This window comes from Myxine glutinosa, chromosome 10, assembly GCF_964187855.1.
Source record: "Myxine glutinosa chromosome 10, kmMyxGlut1.1, whole genome shotgun sequence".
Lineage (NCBI taxonomy): Eukaryota > Metazoa > Chordata > Myxini > Myxiniformes > Myxinidae > Myxine > Myxine glutinosa.
Window position 1 is genome coordinate 37,779,178 of NC_136270.1, and position 18,153 is coordinate 37,797,330.

At 51.9% G+C, this 18,153-nt stretch overlaps 1 protein-coding gene across 4 annotated transcripts in view; it reads right to left on the minus strand.

The window, feature by feature from the left end:
• Nucleotides 1-17,844, minus strand: part of LOC137434468 (ras-related protein Rab-5A) — a 74,832-nt gene extending 56,988 nt beyond the window's left edge. For all 4 annotated transcript variants that reach the window (XM_078785575.1, XM_078785565.1, XM_078785576.1 and 1 more), the window contains exon 1: nt 17,736-17,844. The gene's annotated coding sequence lies outside the window, so the exon portion shown is untranslated. The remainder of the gene's footprint in view (nt 1-17,735) is intronic.
• Between the last annotated feature and the right edge of the window lie 309 nt (nt 17,845-18,153).

Sequence of the window (18,153 nt, forward strand, 5' to 3'; positions counted from 1 at the left end):
TCGCTCGAGGCTCCTATTTTTAAAACGATAGCACCTACAATAGCGATGTATGCAGCGATTCGTAGACATGAAGATCAGACATTCGAAGATGTGATGAGGAAAGTGCAAATAGAATTTTGAGCGCTTAATCGTGCAGCAACCGTTGCGGCCTATTCCAAAGCAAGGCGTTTTTGAGCAGTCCTAAAAAGAATCAGACCCCTGTGAGGAATAGCGGACTCACCAAGGATTAAGCTTGTTTTTGTTTGAATTAAATAAGGCAGTTAATCATCTTCAAAAACGGTGTTTAATCACACTCAAACAACCAATTTTATTCAATTTCATGCACTCCTTTGGAGTTCGATACATATGCATGCAAAGTTTGGGGCCGCTCGGTTTCATGGTTTTGGAGTTATGGATGAGACACACACGCATACATGTAGACACACACACACACACACACACACACATACACACACACACACACACACACACACACACACACAGACACAAACACATTGCCTATTATTATTGTTGCGGAGATGAGGACTGTATTTTTTTGATTGTGTGCTGTATTATTATTATTATTGTTTATTCTGCGCCCCCCTGCCTCCGGAGCTGTGTAAAGGTGAAAGGGCATCCCATAATTAGTCCACAAGCATACACGTCAGCCAAATAATAGAATACCCCTGTTTGATAGTTATCTCTTATTCTGTGTTTTAGGGTAAGGCTGTGTCTCCCATTAATTGAAGTACTCCATTGCACCAGTGAAAGAGAATAGATCCCCTTTCATTCCCATCCCCAAAATCTCCATTCCCTTTTACATCCCCTCTGGTGATTGCCAAGCCTCGATTCCCAATTACCTCCCCTCCAATACCCACCATTGAACATGTGCTCGAATCGGAGAAGAAAGGCGTGCCCGCCCGTCGTCATCAAGGGCGGAGCCAGAGGGTCGTGCGACCAACCAGGGCCGAGGTGAGCACCCCGATGGGCGTGTCCAAAAGGCCGGCGGCTTAATCGCCGGAGGCGCTATAAAAGGCGCGCACGCAAGAAGCAAGGGAGAGAGTCGTGAGGAGTCAGTCAGTGGAGTCGGTGGTCAGTTGGTTGCGTTGGTTGCGGTGAGGAGTCGGTGGTAAAGAGTGAGCGGACCAAGAAAGAGGTGAGGGTTTGGACCAGACGAGTCGGACAAGGCCTGGCAAAGCACGCGACGTCCACAGCAGCCACAACAGCAGCTTGGGGGCCTGAACGGCGGTTTGGAGCAGGGCCGTAAAGGAACGGCGGCTGCTAAACGCGCCGGTTGTGCTGCAGGACCCCCTTGGACCTTCCTCTCCCTCCAGCCATCCACCTCCTGCTTTTTCCACCCTTCTTGTGTACGTGAGTTTGTTCTGTTTGTTCTGTCCTGGGTTAATTAAGTCTGTATAAGCTAGTATTTTCACTGTGTTACCTGCGTCTTATGTGCTTGTAAATAAACGTGACTGCTTTCTTTTTGCTTATGTGTGTAAATAGTCAATAAATTCAGTAGTATTTCCAAACCTTTCTTTGCCTTCGTTTTCCTCTTTGCATTCGTCGTTTTAGTCTTTTCCCTCATTGAGCAGCCGCGGTGCGATCTGGTCAACGTCGGGTGGAATCGGGTTCTAATCGGGGTGTAACTGTTCGGTCGCGGTTGGACCATCCGCTCGGCCCATCATACCATCTAAACCGCGATCAGTAACATTATTATACGAGGGGCAGTCAAAAAGTAACCTTAAAATATTTTTCACAACTTGTTTATTGCATGTACGTGTGTGACAACTGTGTTATTTTTTCAACATAATCTCCATTGAGTTCAATGCATTTTTTCCAGCGCTTTACTGGAAAGTGCCAGTTTTTTCCAGGAATCCAGCGCCTGGATTCCTGTAGAAAAAAAATAGTTTGGCTGCTTGTGTAGCCATTCGTGCACCACCTCTTGGACCTCTTCGTCGGATTGGAAAATGATTCCACCAAGCTCCTCTTTAAGTGGCCCAAATATGTGATAATTTGAAGGGGCGAGGTCTGGCGAGTAGGGTGGATGAGAAAGACACTGAAAATGCAGGTGCTCGATTGTTTGAGCTGTAGCGCCGGCAGTATGGGGCTGAGCATTGTCATGCTGCAGCAAAACACCGGTAGTGAGTAGTCCACGAAGTTTTGATCTGATTGCTGGTTTCAGATGATTTTTTAAGGAGGTCGTAGTATGATGCACTGATGACTGTGGTCCTACTGGGCATGTAATGCTCCTTAAGTGGGCCTCGGCTATCCCAGAAGAGCATCAGCATGACTTTTCCAGCGGACGGCTGTGTGCGGAATTTTTTGGGCTCCGGTGAAGTTGAATGGCGCCACTCTTTGCTTGCCCTCTTCATTTCTGGCTGAAAGTAGTGGACCCAGCTTTCATCCCCAGTCACTACGCGCTGTAAGAAAGCGTCACCTTCTGTTTTGTAAAGTCGCAGAAGTTCTTCAGATGCGTCCACTCGCCGTTCTTTCAGTTTGGGTGTGAGTTGTCCAGGACTGACACAATCTGTCAATCACTGGGACTGACACAATCTGTCAATTTCCCGACCTGGATCTCAGTCAACGGAGCATCTTCTCTTCTGGACTTGGTTATGACTAACTTCCCTGAAAATGTCTGCTGCTCTTCTTCTGCTCCAATCGGATCATCTGATCATGTCCTTGTTAAAGTGGACATCTCTCTGACCATTCTCAGGGAGCCTGCTCAGCGTCGACGAGTCTGGCATTTCACTCGGGCCAACTGGCATGGTCTTCAAGCAGCCATAAATCATCTGGACTGGTCTCCCATCTCTACCACCTCTGACATCAACTCATCCTGGGAATTCTTCCAAAGTAAATTGCTCTCTCTCATGCACAGATTTATCCCATCTCGTCTTCAGTTGTCATAACCTTCCTCCCGTCCATGGTACACGGAATCTTGTGGTGAGGCTGTTGCCCAGAAACAACTTGCCTTCGTCTCCTGGAAAGCAAATCCAACGGAAGGAAATCTCATTTCCTTTCACAAAGCCAGAAACAAGTGTGTGTCCACCCTCAGGAGAGCCAGGAAACAATATCTCTCCGTTCTCAAGACCGAACTCTCTTATCTGTCTCCCTCTTCCAAATCCTGGTGGCGCCTGGTCAAATCTGTTTCTGGTGTTTGTTCCCCCTCCATCCCCTCCCTTACCTCAAATGGCTACACAGCTGACTCCATATGTGAAAAAGCTGAATGCCTCAACTCTGTGTTTGCCTCTAAATCTTGTGTCCCAAACCCATCCCTCTCTGTACCCACCATACCCAGTCGTACCCAGCTGCTCCTGGGCTCCGTGTCCTTTCCTCCTGACAAGGTGGAAAAGTTTCTGTCAACCCTCGACTCTGATTCTGCAACTGGACCTGACGGCATCAGCCCACGGGTCCTAAAATCATGTTCTTCCGCTCTTTCACTCCCTCTCTCTGTTCTCTTCACCCTCTCTTTTGCTCAAGGTCAACTGCCATCTGCTTGGAAATCAGCCAACATCACCGCTTTGCACAAAAAAGGTGCAAAAACAGATCCTGGCAACTACAGACCAATCAGCCTTCTCCCAATTATCAGCAAAGTCATGGAATCCATCATTGCTTCGGATATGAAATCTTTCCTCTTCTCCAATGGCTTGATCTCTGATCATCAATTTGGTTTCACACCAGGTCACTCTGGACATGCTGCTTCTGCTGTCTCAACAATGGATGGAGGTCCTCAATGCCAAACAGGAAATTAGAGCTGTCTCCCTCGGCATATCACGTGCCTTCGATACGGTCTGGCACCCCGCTCTGCTCACCAAACTCTCCTCCTTTGGTATCCATGGAAATCTCCATGCATGGCTGGTGGACTTCCTCTCTCGTCGTCGTCAACGTGTGGCCCTGAATGGGTTTCTCTCATCTCCTCTTCCTGTTCAGGCTGGAGTTCCCCAAGGCAGTGTTCTGGGCCCTGTGCTTTTTCTGGTCTTCATCAATGATCTCTCTGACTCTCTTGAAAATCCTCTCTATCGCTTTGCTGACGACTCTACTCTCTGTCGCTCCAATCCTCATCCCTCAGATCGGCAGTCTGCAGCCTCCTCACTCTCTGCAGACCTGGACAAAATCACAGACTGGGCAAACAAGTGGAACATGTCTTTCAATCCTGACAAATTTCACACTCTTACGATGTCTCTCCGAAAAGACCGACTGGACAACCCTCCCATCTATTTCTGAATAATCCTCTCCAAGAAGTTCTGTCACTCAAGCTTTTGGGTCTCACTATCTGCCATGATCTTTCCTGGGAAAACCACATTTCCAAGCTGGCCTCCAAAGCCAGTCGCCGACTGGGCATCCTCCATCGTGCAAAGTCCTTCCTTGGCACACCCGAGCTCCTCACCACATACAAGGCTTTCATCCGCAGCTCAATGGAATACTGCTCTCCCCTCTGGGCTGCTGCTCCTGCCTCACACCTAGCTCGTCTTCACGCTGTTGAAACCAAAGCGTTCAGAATCATTGGAATCTCCCGCGATGACGCTATCTCCGAGGGCCTTTCACTTAATCACCGCAGGCAGGTTGGTGGTCTTTCCGTCTTCTACCAACTCCTCTCCGGCCTTGCTCCCCCAGCTCTCTCTGGGCTCTGTCCCCCAAATATTCCTGCAGGTCGCACAAGATCTGCCTGCAACCCTCTTATGGTTAAACTGCCAAAATCAAGACTCTCTGCTCACCTTCACTCCTTCATTCCTCTTTTCTCCCGCCTCTGGAACAAACTCCCTCACTCTCTTCAATCCCACTCCTCCCTCCAGGTCTTTAAAACGGCTGTTCACCACCATCTCTTATCTTCCCCAATCCAAAACCTTGATCTTTTCTACCCCCGCTAATTTCACCCCAAATCCACTTTTTTGAGGTGACTTTTGACTTCTTTCCTGGAAGTCCTTGGTGTCCTTGCGTTTTATACCTATCCTGCCTCCCCCCAAGGCCCTCTCCCTCCAAAAACATCTCCTGATGTCCATGCTCTCAAATGTTGTGTTTGTGTGCTTCCTCCCCTTCTCTCCCCATCTTGTCGACCGCTCCCCTTTTTATATACTTTGTTTGCTTGTGTGTTTGATAAATGTTAGCTCTTTCTCAAGCCTCGACTCTGTATACAAAAAAAAACCAAAAAAAAAAAACCCACCTTGCAGACACTTTGCGGAACCCCAGCACCTTGTGAATGATATGGTGTGCTGAACCATGGCTAATGTTCAATTCGGAGACCAATTCATCCAGCGTAATGTGACGGTTTTCCCTGAACACGCGTTCAACTCCTGCATCCATTTCTGGTGTGTCGGCTGTGTGAGGCTGGCCCGAGCGAGCAGCGTCTGCCACAATGGACACTCCACTTTTAAACGTCCTGCCCCAGTCGTTCACCTGCTGCAGCGATAAACATGCGTCACCATATTGCATCTTCATTCTGCGATGGATTTCACTGGGATTCACACCCTCACTTCCCAAGAAACGGACTACAGAACGTTGCTCCTCCCTGGTGCATGCTTCTAAGGGAGGCGCCATCTTGGAACTCTCTGCTGACGTCATACGCTCAATGTTGCCAGATCTAAAACAGGCAAAACATGACTCTTACCCAAAGATATAACATATGTCGATTACAACTACACACATTACATTATCGAATTTATATCGCCATTTTAAGGTTACTTATTGACTGGCCCTCGTCGATCATTTTCATTAATATGGAGAATCACAGCTAAAAACATCAACAGGTCACTCACCTCAATTGGTGAACTACGAAAACACGTGGTGGGAGTATTGTTTGTGTTTGTGAACACAAATTTCTTTGTTAATTTTCTAGCACATACTTCACCGTTATTTTATAGTTCTGTAGCGGTTCCCGCTGAATGTACACAATCGCCTTGCACCTGCCAGGACGCGGCCAGGGCGCGATCGCCATGCCGGGCTCGTCCGGACGGGCCCAGACGCGCCTCTCCTGGGCATGCCCGGACTCGCTGTTCCCGGGCACGCCCGAACCTCCCGGGCACGCCCGGTCTCGTCTTTCCCGGGCATGCCCGCTCTCGCCTTTCCAGGGCTCGCCCAGAGCGCGCGGGCATGCCCAGCCTCGACTTGCCGGGCCGCGTCCAGGACGCCCGGGCATGTCCAGACTCGCCTTTCCAGGGCTCGCACAGAGCGTCCGGGCATGCCCGGTCTCGGTTTTCCCGGGCAAACGCCCCGGCATAAATGTGTATAAATATTGCTGCCCGATAAACGGGCTTGTCAGAATACCTGAGCTGTTTTGTTTCAATAAAGCAACTCGGACGAATTCCGTCTTTGGTCGCGTCAATTCTTTCGACTCGCGTTGGAGCGCAGCTCCTTCACTGTTGACCTACCGACATGGACACGGCAGTGAATCTTAAACTGCCTACCTTCTGGGAGGCTCACGCGGCTGTTTGGTTCGCCCAGGCGGACTCCCAGTTCGCCCTGCGAGGCATCACCGTGGACGACACCCGCTTCCACCACGTCGTGGCAGCGCTCGGTTCCGCCACCGTGGCCCGCGCCCTGAGCCTCCTCGAGCACCCGCCGGCTGCTGACAAGTATGATGCACTGAAGACGCTCCTCCTCGACGCTTTCGCCCTCTCACCGGCGGCACGCGCACGGCGCCTGCTCGACCTGCCCGAGCTCGGCGACACGCGCCCGCCCGAGCACATGGACTATATGCTCTCGTTGCTCGGTGAGCACTCTCCGGATTTTCTGTTCCGCGAGCTGTTCCTTCGCCAGCTGCCTCACCTGGTACGCGTCGCCCTGGCTGGCACGTCGATCACCGATCCCCGCGCCCTCGCCAGGGAAGCCGATAAGATCTCCTCGGCGGGCCAACACATCGGCGCGGCTACCTGGAGCCTGCCGCCGTCCGAGGCGACGCCCACGGCGCCCGAGCGCCCTGCACGGTTGGAGGCCGAACTGCCGGTGCAACTGGCGGCCGCTACGCCGTGCCGACCGCTTCCGACATGACGGCCGGGGCCTCCACCTGACCAGGCGTGGCGTTATTACAACGCCAGGTTCGGACACAAGGTTCGGATGTGCCGACCCCCGTGCACTTTCGGCAAGTCGGGAAACGGCCGGGCCGGCGTTCATTCCCAGCCATGAGCGCTGGCCACTCGGGCAACTTGCTTTTTATTCGGGACAAAGCGTCCGGGCGGCGTTTCCTTTGTGACACCGGCGCCCAACTGAGCGTCATACCCGCCTCCGAGCAGGACAGGTGGGACGCCGTTTGCGGCCCCTCTTTGGTCGCTGCTAATGGCTCGGCCATACGCACTTTCGGCCCGCGCGACGTCACCCTCTGCTTCGGCAGCCAGCGCTTTCAGTGGACCTTTGTGACCGCCTGCGTCCCCATGGCTTTGCTGGGCGCCGACTTCCTCTGTGCGCACGGGCCGCTGGTCGACGTCAAACGACGTCGCCTTGTCAACGCCGAGACCTTCAGCTCCCTGGCGTGCACGATGAGCAGCTCCGCGCCGACCGAACTGGCGTGCGCCCTCCCGACGGCGAACGAGTTCGCTCGCCTGCTCGCGGAATTCCCGGCCCTCACGCGGCCGACGTTTTCGGCCGTCGCAGTGCGGCATGAGATCGAGCACCACATACCCACTACGGGCCCGCCGGTCTACGCCAGGGCCCGCCGCCTCGACCCGGCCAAGCTCGCCGTGGGAAAGGCCGAGTTCGACGCGTTGGAGCACCTCAGCATCGTGCGGCGCTCCAATAGCGTGTGGGCCTCATCACTGCACATCGTGCCAAAGCCGGGGGGCGGATGGTGCCCGTGTGGCGACTACCGCCGCCTCAACGACGCTACCACCCCCGACAGGTACCCGATCCCGCACATCCAGGACTTTTCCGCCCGTTTGGCGGGACGGGTCATATTTTCCAAAATTGACCTGATACGGGGATACCACCAGGTACCTGTCCGGGCGGCCGACGTCCCGAAGACGGCCGTCATCACGCCGTTCGGCCTGTTCGAATTTTTGAGGATGCCGTTTGGCCTCAAGAACGCGGCCCAGGCGTTCCAGCGCTTAATGGACGGCGTGCTGCGTGACCTGCCATTTCTTTTCGTCTATCTGGACAACATCCTCGTCGCCAGCACGTCCCGCGCCGAGCACCTCCTCCACCTCCGAACACTGTTCGGTCGCCTCAGCGAGCACGGCTTAATTGTCAACCCGGCCAAATGCCACTTCGGCACGACGACCGTTGCCTTTTTGGGCCACCGCATCACCAAGACCGGGGCCGTGTCGCTGCCGACCAAGGTCGAGGCCATCACCACGTTCCCGCGTCCCTGTTCCATCAAGGCCCTACAAGAGTTCCTCGGCATGGTGAATTTTTATCACCGATTCGTGCCCCACGCTGCTCAGCTCATGCGGCCCCTTTACGAGGCCCTCTGGGGCAAGCCGGCCAAGCATGACATCGTTTGGTCCGCGGCCATGGACGCGGCCTTCGCGAGCGCAAAACGGGCCCTCGCCGACGCAACGCTGCTGGCTCACCCGGTACTCAACGCGCCCATCGCCCTCACTACGGACGCCTCCAACTACGCGGTGGGCGCCGTCCATGAACAATGGGTGGACGGGGTTTGGCAGCCACTCGCTTTTTTCAGCCGGCAACTCCGGCCGAACGAGTTAAAATACAGCACGTTCGACCGCGAGCTGCTCGGTCTATTCCTGGCCGTTCGCCATTTCCGACACCTCCTGGAGGGCCGCCCGTTCACGGCTTTCGTCGACCACAAGCCGTTGGTCTACGCAATGGCCAAAGTCACGGAGCCGTGGTCGGCCCGCCAGCAGCGCCACCTCTCCGCCGTGTCGGAATTCACCACGGACATCCGGCACGTCGCCGGCAAAGACAACGCCGTGGCCGACTGTCTTTCTCGGGCCAGCGCGAACGCGGTCCACCTCGGCGTGGACTTCGCACTCATGGCGGCCGACCAGACCACCGACGCCTCGGTGCAGGCCCTCCGGGCGGCGGACACGGGCCTCCGCCTGGCCGACATCCCCTTCGCGGGCACCGTCCTGCTCTGCGACGTCTCCCAGGGCCAGCCTCGCCCCATCGTGCCCGTTTCCTGGCAGCGCCGCATCTTCGCCTCCATCCACGGCCTTTCTCACCCGGGCCGGAAAGCTTCTCAGAAGCTGGTGTCGGCGCGTTTCGTCTAGCACGGCCTTCGACGGAACGTCCGCGACTGGGCCAATGCCTGCACGGCCTGCCAGCGGGCCAAGGTCCACCGCCACACCCAGGCCCGCTAGCACCTTTCACCGTGCCTGCACGGCGTTTCGACCACGTCCACGTGGACCTGGTGGGTCCCCTGCCCCCATCGCGGGGGTTCACCCACCTGCTCACCATGGTGGACAGGACCACCAGGTAGCCGGAGGCCGTGCCCCTCACCTCCACCACCACCGCCGACGTGGCGCAGGCATTCATCACCACATGGGTCGCGTGCTTCGGCGCACCGGCGGACATCTCGTCCGACTGCGGCCCACAGTTCACGTCCGAACTTTGGGGCGCGGTTGCCCGCTCGTTGGGGGTCACGCTGCACCGCACCACGGCCTACCACCCCCAAGCCAACGGGTTGTGCGAGCGGTTTCACCACTCCATGAAGGCCGCACTCATGGCTGGCCTTCAGGATGACGGTTGGACCGACCGGCTGCCGTGGGTCCTTTTGGGCCTCCGCACGGCCCCCAAGGAGGACCTCCGGGCATCCGCCGCCGAGCTCGTCTACGGCCAGCCGCTCCGCGTCCCGGGCGAGTTCGTGCCCGACGCTACCAGTCCCTGGTCCGCCGCACACCAGCGCTCGGACCTCCAGGAGGCCGCCCGACGATTTGCCCCCGTGCCAACGTCCCGCCACGGTGGCCCCCAGTCCTACGTCCCCCCGGCGCTTCGCACAGCGGAGTACGTCTTTGTGCGTCATGACGTGCACCGGGGGCCACTCCGGCCGCCGTACGACGGGCCCTTCCGGGTCCTGCGACGGGGCGACAAGTCCTTCGTCGTCGACGTCGGCGGCCGGTCGGACCGGATCTCTGTGGACCGCCTCAAACCGGCGCACGTGGACGTCGACCGACCACCACGGTTGGCCCTTCCTCCGCGGCGAGGCCGCCCCCCGTCCACAGTTCCCCCCGCTCGACCACCCACCACCAGATCGGACCCCCCCCCCCCCCCACGACCCTCCAGGGGTCGCTTCGGCCGGGTCATCCGGACCCCCCTTAAATTGACCCTGCCAGTGCAGGTCGATTCTGGAGGGGCGTGTGTAGCGGTTCCCGCTGAATGTACACAATCGCCTTGCACCTGCCAGGACGCGGCCAGGGCGCGATCGCCATGCCGGGCTCGTCCGGACGGGCCCAGACGCGCCTCTCCTGGGCATGCCCGGACTCGCTGTTCCCGGGCACGCCCGAACTTCCCGGGCACGCCCGGTCTCGTCTTTCCCGGGCATGCCCGCTCTCGCCTTTCCAGGGCTTGCCCAGAGCACCCGGGCACGCCCAGCCTCGACTTGCCAGGCCGCGTCCAGGACACCCAGGCATGTCCAGACTCGCCTTTCCAGGGCACGCCCAGAGCGTCCGGGCATGCCCGCTCTCGCCTTTCCAGGGCTCGCCCAGAGCGCTCGGGCACGCCCAGCCTCGACTTGCCAGGCCGCGTCCAGGACGCCCGGGCATGTCCAGACTCGCCTTTCCAGGACTCGCCCTTGACACCCGGGCATGCCCGGTCTCGGTTTTCCCGGGCAAACGCCCCGGCATAAATGTGTATATATATTGCTGCCCGATAAACGGGCTTGTCAGAATACCTGAGCTGTTTTGTTTCAATAAAGCAACTCGGACGAATTCCGTCTTTGGTCGCGTCAATTCTTTCGACTCGCGTTGGAGCGCAGCTCCTTCAGTTCCATAATAGCAATAATTAGTCCTTGAGCCAACCGGCCATTTTTTGAAGTGAATGCTCCGGGGGGGGGGGGGGGGGGGGGAGTAATTCTCATTATGATTTTCCATTAGACCAATGTCTCAAGTGTCAGAAAAGGTGTGATGGACATCTGAGAACGGTAGCTTAGTGCCCGGATGGACGCCATCTTTGAAACCACCCAGCTCGAAAATGCCCATTTGGTGGGGTACATTGTTGCACGTGTATCTGGACTTCTATACTAGCTATCGATGTGCGGTTGACGACTAAATATACGTCCGATGTGTACCGTCTAAATAAAAAATAATATGAAGCATTTTGTTTTAGATTAATTATTATAAAAATCAATTATCGAAAAAAAATCATATATTTTTCAATATTTTATTATTAGACTTGTACTTTTTTTAGTGAAACAACACTGGTATGATTTTCCAAATTATGCATTGTGCTACACCGTTTATCTGTCTATAAAAATAACTCAAAAACTAAAACATATCATCCACCACGAGTGTACACAAAAAATATATGAAAAGGCATGCACTTTCCACAAACCGAAACTATGTCAGTTGGAATTTCCCGCCGATAATTCAACCCACAGAACCCAGTGCCGAAAGTGACGTCAGTCTATTCTATATCTATATTCTATATTCTATATCTCAGTCTGAGATTTGTTGCGGTGACCTGATTAATTACTGAGGGGGGGGGGGGGGGGGTGGGTGGCTTAAGAACTAAAAGTGAACATGTTAGATGGCGCCACATACAACTCTATTATAGAGTTGTATTGTGGCGCCATCTAACATGTTCACTGACTTGGATGAGTATGTCTATGTAAGCTGGCGAGCTTTTCGGATATCGGAGTAATCTAACGTCAGTCTTTTTGTTCTTTCAGCTGAGATGGCCGGTGTCGAGGCGAAACGGGCGAAGATTGAACCTGAGTCCGGAACGTGCATCCTGTGCAGCAAGAAGTCGCCACTCTCTGAACTAAGCAAGGCAGCGGGCAACAGTTCTTGGAAGACATTGTGTGACGCAGCCGCAGTTAGAAACTTTTATCCAATTCTAAAGCTAGTCCAAGAAGGCGCAGTTGAACTTCCTAATATTCCAATATTATACCATAGGGCTTGTAGATCAGACTTCACTCACAAAAACCACCTAGCTACTTTGACCAATGCAGCTAGAAGTTCTTCAGTTGATACTGGCGATGCGGTGCGACGGCGATCATCACAGGAAGAGACAGGATCAACTTCAACGGTCTACGATGATAAATGCATTTTTTGCCAGCGTGCTTCAAAATTCATAAAAGGCAGTCGTACCCGTGAAACAGTTGTCTTGGCTGTTGAACTTCGAGCAGATAAGACAATAAGAGATGCTGCGACAGCTCGCAATGATGAGAGAGTTTTGGCATTGACTACACGAGATATGGTTGCAGCTGAGGCTCACTACCACTTCTCCTGCTATAGAAACTACACACGGCCCCAAAAACCTCAAGTAGAAACTGACATTGAAGATAATATCGAGAAAAAAGAAATGATACGATGTATATTCAATTTCATTCGCACTGACTTGTTCTTGAACCCGAGGATTGTTCCAATAGTTGATGTTGCAACAGATATCCTGTCTTCAGATACATTTTCAGTTGATGTTCGTGACTCCATCAAGAAGAATCTGCAGCACACATTACAAAGAGAGTTTGGAGAATCGCTCATCTTCTTCAATGTGAAACACCGTGTATACTTGATGCCCGATAATCTGACAAAGCGAGAGATTGCTGCAGAGTGCGTAAACCTGAAAGCAGAAGTGAAAGCATTTGAACGAACGGACGGTGAAAGTAACATTGTGCGTGCAGCTACTTCACTGCGACACCAGATCAAAGATGCTCATTACAATGAACGTTGGCCGCCTCAGCCAGCAGAACTCACTTCAGATTACGTGAAGATACCAGATTCTCGTGTATTTCTGCATACTTTGATTTGCGGGAGTGGGGGTAGCTCTGCGCGTGCCGACACACTGGTATGGTCGATGGCTCAAGATATCATCAATGCTGTACACCGGGGTACCATCAGAACATCGAAGCATGTCCTACTTCCGTGGGTCATGAAAACGCTCACCGGTAATACAGAGGTCATCAGAATTTTGAATCGACTCGGGCACGGATGTTCGTACACAGTTCTGGAAGAAATCGAGACAGCGCTATGCATAGACAAATTAGCAAGTGTGGAGAAAGATACAGTACCACTTCCGTCACATGTGCACCCTTCGGTCCCGACTGTATTAGCATTCGATAACATCGACAGGCTAGAGGAATCGCTGAGTGGTGGCGGAACATCGCATCGCGTCAACGGTATCATCGTCCAACCGAAGTCGCAGTCGTGTTTGCCGCCCCAACCTCCATCGGCAGTATCCAAAGCAGATAAGAAGCGATCTATCCCGTCATCCAGCGATTTAGTTCCAATATACAGCGGTGGGAAACGAGAGGGCCCACCTGCAATCAAGCCTGCAGATCTTTCTGACACTCTTGCAGGCGCAACATCCCTTGCGCAGCGCCGAAATCACGTATGGATTATGACTCGCATGCTGGAACCATGCGACCAGACAATCAGTTCGTGGACTGGTTTCAACATCATGACTAGAGATCGTGTTCAGGTGACGGAAGATGTAGTTGGCTACCTGCCGACTATAAACGCGCCTGCCACAGATATGGCAACAGTGCAAGAAATCCTCAGAGAAGCTCTGAACATCATGTCATCACTTCAGCTTGAGCGTATACCGGTGGTGCTAGACCAGGCACTATTTGCTAAGGCGACCGAAATAGCATGGAAAGATGTCGATCGATATGGAAGAATCGTGCTCATGATGGGGAACTTCCATACCATCTGTAACTTCATGTCGAGCATTGGGAAAATGTTTGGAGATGCAGGCCTTCGGGATGTAGCTGTTGAGTCAGGAGTAATCGCTGAAGGTTCCATCAACAGGGTTCTGGAAGGCAAGCAATACAACCGTGCTGTGCGACTCCACAAGTTGATGTACGAGGCACTAATGCGCATCATTTGGAAGGGCTTCCAGGTGTGGATAGAAAGCAATCATCCTGACAAGGAACCCCAGATTCGAAGCACTGACCTCAAAATTCGCAGCATCAAGGAGGATGTTTGCCACGAGACTCTCGCTGCTGCTCTCGATGATGATTCATGTGTACAGAGCTTTGACATGTTCGCGAAATACCTACATTTTCTGCGAACCAAACATGGAGACCTGGCTCGCTTCTGGATGATGTATATTGATATGGTAGAGACCCTGCTGGGGTTGATTCGTGCGGATAGAGAAGGCGACTGGATGCTTCACTTGGCTTGTGTCAGAAGAGTGATCCCTTGGTGTTTCGCAATGAACAAGGTGAACTATGCTAGATATCTACCAGTGTACTATGCACAGATGACGCAACTCCACGAAACATGCCCCGAGTTGTACAGGCATTTCAATCAAGGCTACTTCTCCGTACAGCTTAGACCAGGGAATCCATTTGCCAGAATCGCTGTTGATCAGACAACAGAAGAAACAGTAAACAAAGATACGCAAACAGCTGGAGGAACACGAGGTTTTAGTCTTCGACAAGGGGCTGTGTCACGATACTATCTAACTGCAGAAAATCGGGCTACTGCACTGAGGCAACTACGAGAAACTATCCTTGTGAATGGCAGCGACACATCTCACGCCAAGCACCCTGACTTGTCTACTTCTCGCATCAAACGTGATGAGTCTGGCGTCACAGCTATCTGTGATCTACTGGAAAATGACTGGACCAATCCATTCGCAGATGATCCGTCATGTCTTCTCAGTATATCTACCGGAGCGGCTGCGAGGGAGGACGTTTCTAATGACCTACTCAACACCCTGCAAAAGGGGGAAGCGGCGTATCAAAGCTTCCAGAAACGTCTTGAAGAGGGAACAGGCTTTCATGACACATTGAACAAGCTAAACTTGAAGACCTTTGGTAAGATCAAGCAGAAAGTTGTGAAGGGCACAAACAAGGAGATCGTCCTGAGAGCTGACAGACAACTGTTTGCCACCATGATACTCATCGCCAAGACAAGGAACCTCGACATGCAACTTGTCCTTTGTCACCCACTAGGGCCGTTACCATGGTCTTTGGCAAACGTTGATGGGTCAATGAAAAAAACGAACAAAGCTGCACTTGCGAAACACATGGAAGGTCTTGTGGAACCAGCCGAGAGCGTTGACAAGCGAAGTGCAACAATAATTGATGCGATGGCTCTCATACAAAAGATGCATGGCGAGAACGACACGTTCGAAGAACTATCTGACCGCATCCTTGCTGCAGCGCTTCACGCTGGTCAAGGCAGTGAGCGCATCGATGTTGTCTTTGACACATACACAGAAGAATCCATCAAAGCAGCTGAGCGTGTGAACCGCGGTTCAAATGAAGGCATCAGTTTCAGCGAGATCAGACCCGCACACAAAATCATGAACTGGCGGCGTCTCCTTGCTTGCAGCCAGACAAAGGAGAAACTGGTTGTGTTTCTGGCGGAGTCGTGGAAACATGAAACAAATCGCGAAAAGCTAGGCAACAGAACACTGTATGTCACCTGTGGTGAAAAATGTGTGGTACTGACCCGCGATAGGTGGAAGTTGGTGCAAGCACTCGAATGTAGCCACGAGGAAGCAGACACGCGTATGTTTCTCCACGCAAAGCACGCCGCTACCCACTACAAGACGATCATCTTAGTGGCAGATGACACCGACGTTCTGATCATCAGTCTTCATCTCAGCAGAACCATCGATAGTCAGCTCTTCATCAGACGAGGAACAAAGGTTCGAGTCAGAATGATCGACGTTGGAAAGTTGGCTGCGGTATTGGGGTCTGGAGTTTGCAGTGCATTGCCAGGGCTTCATGCATGGAGCGGGTGTGACACTGTGAGTGCTCTGGCTAGCCAAGGAAAGATAAAGGCTTTGAAGCTTGTGCAAGCGAATGAGCTGTATCTTCAAGCATTCACAGATCTGGGATCTTCGTGGAATGTACCAACAGACGTCTTCAATAGCATTCAGGCCTTCACGTGTCAGCTGTACGCCAAGAACACGAAGATCGTCGGTGTTAATTCGCTCCGTTATCACATGTTCTGTGCAAAGAAGGGCCAGATCGAATCTGGACAATTGCCGCCTTGTGAAGACTCCTTGATGCAGCATACGCTTAGGGCCAACTATCAGGCGGCTATCTGGCGACGCAGCCTTGAAAACCTACCAGACGTCCCAACACCATCAGCAGGACATGGTTGGGAACTCGATGATGGCGGTTCGCTCACAATCCGATGGATGGCGGGTCTACCAGCTCCAGATGTCGTCTTGAATCTCATCTCATGCACATGCAGAAGGACGTGTCGACCGTCAGATTGCTCCTGCATACTGAATGGGTTGAAGTGCACTGTTGTGTGTAAGCTGCAGGGATGCTCCAACATGGTGCAGGATGATGCTATCGTGGCTCAGGATGCCAATGACTCTGATGGCGACTCTGATGATTAACTTTGTGTGCACTGTATATTGTATAGCATATGTTGTTCTCTATTATAATGCAGGCCAAATTGCCTGAAAATCTTTATAGACAGATAAACGGTTTAGCAAAATGTATAATTTGGAAGATCATACCGGTGTTATTTGACTAAAACATGACATGTTCAATGATACCTCCGCTTGCTTATTAGGAATATACATCGTATGGTGTTAAAATCAGCTCCATACGTCTTTCCAAACTCTAGTAATGAATAATTAATATAATTGGCGGCCATTTTGAAATCCAAGATGGCCACCAAAGTGCAGATTTCCTATGTAACAATTTCCGCCTGCTTATTAGATATCGTATGGTGTTAAAATCCTCTCAGTACGACATTCCTAACTTGCGTTATCGTCAGAATAGATAATGCCAGCGGCGGCCTAAGTCATTTTATGCCTCTTTACATTTATTTGTTGTAAACTCGTGGTGGATGATATGTTTTAGTTTTTGAGTTATTTTTATAGACAGATAAACGGTGTAGCACAATGCATAATTTGGAAAATCATACCAGTGTTGTTTCACTAAAAAAAGTACAAGTCTAATAATAAAATATTGAAAAATATATGATTTTTTTTCGATAATTGATTTTTATAATAATTAATCTAAAACAAAATGCTTCATATTATTTTTTATTTAGACGGTACACATCGGACGTATATTTAGTCGTCAACCGCACATCGATAGCTAGTATAGAAGTCCAGATACACGTGCAACAATGTACCCCACCAAATGGGCATTTTCGAGCCGGGTGGTTTCAAAGATGGCGTCCATCCGGGCACTAAGCTACCGTTCTCAGATGTCCATCACACCTTTTCTGACACTTGAGACATTGGTCTAATGGAAAATCATAATGAGAATTACTCCCCCCGCCGGAGCATTACTTTTGGTCTGGCTCAAGGACTAAATGTTGTGGATCGCTCGCTAAGTGCCGTAAGCACTCAAGCAAGCACGACTCCAACGAAGATGAGGAACGGCTGGCTTGGCAAGCGATAGCAAACTTATTGGTAAAGGAACACACTCCTGTCTGTAGTTGTTTAAATGCACGTTATCGAGAATATTTTGTGTGTTGAAGGTAAGTAACGGAGAATCATCCGCTTGTGGCGAACACGATGGCTCGCTGGCGCGGTGACATCATTCCGCGCACCAAGAGCAAGAGGGTGTCGGCCACGCCCGAGGGGTAGGCGTGGCCTCGGGATATACACGCATTACACGGGGCTCGCAGCCCCGCCCCCGACCCCCGAGGCCGAGCGAGTCAGTGGCTCAGTGCTACAGTTTGAGCTTTGTAATAAAGACTCTTTGGATCCTACGCGTTGTTGCTTACCTTTTCTGGCAAACAAGCCGTGCGCGTAGCACCGCACTACACGCTTCCGCTCCCTCTTCTCTTTGTTCATACTATTTGTGTTGTTCTTCTTCCTCGTATTTTTCAACACAACAAAAAACACAATTTTCCGGCCAGAAAGACCAATCGACAAAAAAAAAACAAATATAGTACGGTATTTGTTTGTTTTAATCAGTTTACGTAATGTAGAATTCAGGAAATAGTCGTAAACCTCATTCCGGAAAATCCATTTTCTGCATGAAAAACTTATTTCCATTATGAGCGGTGTATAACCATTCCACTACTTGCCTGGTTCCTAATTTATTCCATTTTTTTTTTTAAAGTATTAATAATGCAACTCTTGAAGAGTAAATATTTACTATATGTTTGGGTAATTCCATTACCCTTCAAAGAAAGGCTA